The sequence below is a fragment of the Cupressus sempervirens genome, chromosome 11 (assembly GCF_028749045.1).
Source record: "Cupressus sempervirens isolate cs-2001-9-10 chromosome 11, ASM2874904v1, whole genome shotgun sequence".
In the NCBI taxonomy this organism is placed as follows: domain Eukaryota; kingdom Viridiplantae; phylum Streptophyta; class Pinopsida; order Cupressales; family Cupressaceae; genus Cupressus; species Cupressus sempervirens.
The window spans coordinates 559,588,788-559,594,787 of NC_143128.1; positions in this window are offsets into that span (position 1 = coordinate 559,588,788).

The following is a 6,000-nucleotide window of genomic DNA, read 5'->3' on the forward strand; positions in this document are numbered from 1 at the left end:
CACCAAGTATGAACATGATTATTATATTTCAAATATCAAATATATTCAGCAAGTGAGGTCACAAGGGTATCCATACACTTGGCTGATAGAGAATGGATATAACAAAGAAAATCTCTATTGAGCATAGGCAATTCTAGAAGAGCTTCGAAACTTTGAAAAGAGAGAGCTATCTAAAAATTAGAAAAAAAGAGAACCCTTGAGAAAATAACAAAACTTGCTTTTATAGTTCAACCATAACTCCTGATTGCTTCACAATTCCATTCATGCATTTAAGACTGTTAGAGGATGATTGGATGAAATGTATATGGGTAATGGATTGGATCTAATATGCTTTTAGAGTCATGGAAATCATCAATCCTAACTAGAAGAACCCTAAATCTAACATGAAATAGTGCCCTTTAATGCACAGCTAGGGAGATGGATAACTAGGTGATAAGTGCATGCTCCTTTTGTATGTACTAGGCATGGGTCTTCATTTAATGGAATTGCAAAAGGAGCATGCACTTATCACCTGGTTATCCATCTACCCAACTTTACATTAAAGGGCATCATTTTGTGTTAGAATTAGGGTTCTCTTGGTTAGGGTTGATGATTTCCATGACTATACACTTCTATGATGTTATGATAGTTGCATATCATAACATTGATAGCTTTGAAAATTAATTTCACGATCTTATGCTAGATCGTAATATCATAGCATGGAAACTTGATCGTGTTATCATAGCTCTAACCTTCACCTTTTGCAATCTAAAGAAATTGGGCCCACCAAGGACACGTGTCAGGACCTCACCATGTTTCTATAACTAAAGATTGATCATTTCCTCATAGCGACATGATAAGAGATGTTGATCCTCTTCCATCTAATGGCCCAGGAATATGTGACCAATCTACCAACTATTGTCAGAATCTAAACCAATTAGAACTCATCTGTACACCAATCTGTCTGACATGGATCCACCTCACCTATGGTCTACAAGGAAAATAGGACCCACAAGCCACATGGAAAGTACTCAATATGTTGCATAAATTAAAATACTCATCACTTTCCATAATGGCATAGTGAGGATCATTGATCTCAAGAAGATCGATGGCTAGGAAGATGTATGATGCATTCTTTCAGAACTAAGGAAGGAGGGTCCACCATGCTACATGTCCATTTTTCACTTTGTCACCTTCCATAAGTCCCTTGTAAATTCATAAGTCAATAGATCTAGGAAGATCTAAATGAAAAGCTACAGCCCTGCAAAAATGTTAAAACATGACTTAACCTTGGGATTTAGGATATAACAGGTATAACCAAAGTATTATTGCATACCCTAATATTTTAAATTTTTATACTTGAATGACCATTAAAATTTTTTCCAAATATGAAATATGAATTTTGGTGGGAGGGAAATATAGCTAATAGGTACATGTAATTTAGAGGCAGTTTGAATATGTTTTGAAGATGCCATAGTTGAGTGTTATATGCATTTTGAGTAAGTTGAATAGTATGATACATTGTTTGATAATTATTTTTGTTTTTATGATTTGGAATTTTTTCTAGTAATGGAATAGACAATGGACACATTCAAATCATCTTCTAATGCATTGATCTTTGATTTCTATGTGATTTGACAACATATTGTAGGTTTATTTTGTGACTATCATGATAATGAGTGTCACACCAATTGAAGATATCCTTGTTTCTAGAAAAGTTTGTTGATACTTGAAATGGGTGGTTGGCATCAAAACTTATTTTCTAAATGGTTAAGGATAGTGTTTAATATTGGATGACAAGTAATTGAGATTGAGGTTATAGATAGGATGTCTTCTTGAACAAGGTAATGACTTGTAGGTTTTTGTGATGAAGTAGTACTTGTATGTTGGCAAGACAACCTATTAGATGGTTGAGATTAATGAATTTGGAATTTCAAAGATGTTAAATATTCATGAAAAAATTAAATTTTTTAAAAGTAAAGGGTCATTCCAATTTGATGAAAAGAAAGTGTTCAATATGGGTGCATTAATAGGAGTCCTAGTTACTTAAAGATTGAAACCCTCAAATTATACATACTATGAACTAAATTATGAAAAGTGAATCTATTTGGAAAACTAATACAAACTAGTGAGATGAATTCTGCATAGTGAAATTTATTGTATATTGGCATTGTAGTGTGCTAGTTTTTCTTCTAAACTCTAGGTTTTATTGCAATATTAGTATGATTTTTAGTGTTAATGTAACCAATGAGGAGTCCCTATGTAGGAAGTATAAGAAGGAAATAAAATATGTTCAATGAGGAGTCTTAATTAATTGGGGTGCAACATATGAACCTGGAGCACTCATAATGAATATAGGAAATACATAAACATAAATAATTATATGTTTTATAGTGAAGAATTATAAAGGTTCCAAAATATAGAGTTGGAAAAAATAAAGTGGACAAGTGTTCCATTCTTTATCATGGTAAATGGGTTCATTTGAACCACTAATCATGAAACATGAGTTAATGAGTTTGACTAGAAAATCTCCACAGTTGAATCCTAGCAGCAATATCACAAAAACTATCTAATCATATCACCAACCTTTTTATTCCTCTTTAAGAAGAAAATGTTGGGAAGAATAAAAAGATACTATAGATTGTTGGATATTAACCTAGATCTCATCACTACCTCATCAATAAAAAATGCTCATTAGAAGAAAGGTAGATCATTAAGCCTAGAGGCTTTCTACAGTGGCAGCAATCTTCAATGTAAACATTTTTTATTTTGAAAAAAAAATGACTTTCATTTACATGTCAAAAAAAAAAAATAGAAATATGCATTTTTTTATTACTATGACTTTTATGGAATATGATTTTTTTTAAATTTGCACATGGTGAAATAAATCATTGTCTAAATTTGATTTCATAAAACTTATATGTATTAATATCAAGGAATAGTATATATAAAAATAAATACAATAGTTTATTCATGGAATTTTATTGTTCATTTGAATACAATATTTACTAAATTTATATTAATTCTTTTGAAATTAGATACTTCTCAGCTTAATTTACAAAAAAAGTTGAGTTAAATTTTTAGGTATACGAGTAGATGTATTCTACATGAATATTCTTACATTGAGAAATTAAATTAATTAGCAAAAAATTACATAAGTAAGGATGATGTTAGATTTTGGTGACTAATTAGGAAAGTACTATACATACTTCATAAATTCTTTGAGGCTCAGGGCATCACCTCGAAAAAAAAAAAAATTTGGGCCCTATTTTATCAGGATTTTGGGCCAACATGTAATTATAAATTATAAACCTAAAGCTATAAAAATACTTGTATAAAAGAGCTTAGGGTTAGGGATTGTTTCATAGTTTTGATGCAAAATTGGTTCTTGCGGCGGTATTGAGCTATAAGGGGTTACATATTGTAATCAGGTTATAATCATTGGATTGTAATAATATCGGACTTGCTATTTGGTGGACATAGCCCAGGGATTAGGTGAACCACATTAAATCTTGGTGTATTGTGTTCTTTTCTATGTGATCTATTATTTTTTGTTATTGGTTATATTTGCATGTAATTGTTATTTATGTATGTGGTTTAATCCTAACAAGTGGTATCAGAGACTAGTTATTTTTTTAGTTATCTTCTGCAGGAAAGTCTCACGGTTGAGTGGGAGCAATGGAAGATGAGGGTAAATTGAGGGTTGATAGGTTTAATGGGCAGAACTTCCAATTATGGAAGATGCAAATGGAAGACTATCTTTATCAGAAGGATTTATGGAAGCCATTGGAAGGTAAAGCCAAGAATCAAGGATCTATGTCAAATGATGAATGGGATCTTTTGGATAGAAAGGCACTTGGAAGCATTCGATTATGCTTGGAACCATCAGTGGCATTTAATATTACAAAAGTGAAGATACTAGAAGAGTTGATGAAAACCCTAGCAACACTATATGAAAAACCCTTCACTTCAAACAAGGTATTTCTCATGAAGCATTTATTTAATATAAAAATGATAGAAGGTGGATCTATTGTAGATTATTTAAATGAGTTTAATACTATTACTAGTCAGTTACCTTCTATGGGTATCAATTTTGAGGAGGAAAGTAGGGCTCTCTTGATTTTGTGTTCTTTGCCTGAAAGCTGGAATGGCTCGATAATGGCTATGAGTAATTCTATTCTTGGATCTAGTACCCTAAAATATGATGATGTGATCGGTGCTATTTTGAGTGAGGAAACTCGTAGGAAATCCTCAAGTGGATCTACATCAAGAAGTGCTTTGAATGCACAAAGTAGGGGTAGAATGACTAAGAGAGGAAGTAATTCTAGAAATTGTGGAAAATCAAGAGGAAAGTTAAAGGGGAGGAGGTCTCAATCGAGAGGACCGAATGATTGCTAGTATTGTGGGAAACTAGGTCATAAAAAGAAAGATTGCTAGAATCAAAAGAAAAATGAAGGAGATAAACCAGATGGAGACAAGGAGGAAAATGTGGTAAGTAACAAATCTGAAGAGGATACTTTGCTTCTATCCTTAGAAAGTGTTGATGATTCATGGGTTTTAGATTTTGGTGCTTCATTTCATGCTACACCTCATATAGGTTATTTCATTGATTATTTCCAAGGGGATTTTGGGCTTGTTTATTTGGGGGATAATGAACCCTGTCAGATTGTTGGAAAGGAAAAAATTAAGATTAAGTTGTAGAATGGGAATCATTCGCTACTACATGAGGTAACACATGTTCCAAGGCTGACTAGGAATTTAATTTCAGCAGGGCAACTTGGTGATGAGGGTTGTGTACTTACTTTTAATGATAAAAATTGGAAAGTTTCAAAAGGTTCCCTTGTAGTTGTAAAAGGTGTGAAAATAGGCACCTTATATCTTTGTATAGGTCATATTGTTCCTTCTACTTTAATTATTTTAGAGAAAAATGAATGTTCAAGAACAATTGCTATAGTTGAGTAGGGAGAACAAATAACTGCTATAGATTCTAATATAGTGTTGTGGCACAATATAATTGGGTACATGAGTGAGAAAGTTATGAAAGTACTTCATTCAAAGAAATTTTTACCGAGTCTAAAATGTGGTAATATAGATTTTTGTGAAAGTTGAGTGTATAGAAAAAAAAGAGAGTGAGTTTTGTAAAGACTAGGAAGGAAAACAAAAAGGAGAAATTAGAGCTTATGCATACAGATGTATGGGGAGTGGCCCAGGTATCTTCCCTTGGTGGCTCTCATTATTATGTTACATTTATTGATGACACAACTAGAAAATTATGAGTTTATTTCCTTAGAAAGAAATCTAATGTATTTCAAACTTTGAAGAAATGACAAAGCTTAGTTGAAAATGAGACTAGTAAGAAATTAAAATGTCTTAGATCTAATAATGGTGGTGATTATTGTAGTTGTGAATTTGAAGATTATTGCTCCACTAATGGTATTCATAGACAAAAAACTATTCCAAGGACTCCATAGGAAAATGGAGTGGTTGAACACATGAACGAGACTATAACAGAGTGCACAAGGAGCATGAGGTTGCATGTTGGGTTTCCCTTACACATGTGGGCAAAGACTATCAATACTATTGTAAATTTGATTAATAGAGGTCCCTCTACTCCTTTGGGGTTGTGGTATTCTAGAGTAATCATGGACTAGTAAGAAGGTGAGTTATTATTTTCTCAAAACCTTTGGCTATGAAGCATTTGCTCACATAGATTTTGAAAATAGAACCAAGCTGGAAGCTAAGTCAAAGAAATGTGTATTTTTTGGATATGGAATTAATGAATTTGATTATAGTCTTTGGGATTTTAAAAATCATAAAATTTTAAGAAGTAGGGATCTCATATTCAATGAGAAAGTGTTGTTCAAAGATCTATTGCAGCAACATGAGAAGAAAGAAGATGATTATGTAGTGCTGGATGATACTCCACAAGCTGATGTTCCAACCATTCCTCATGATGTGCAACAACTGTAACAAAAAATACCACACACACCGGTGAATGTTAGACAATCAACAAGGCAAATT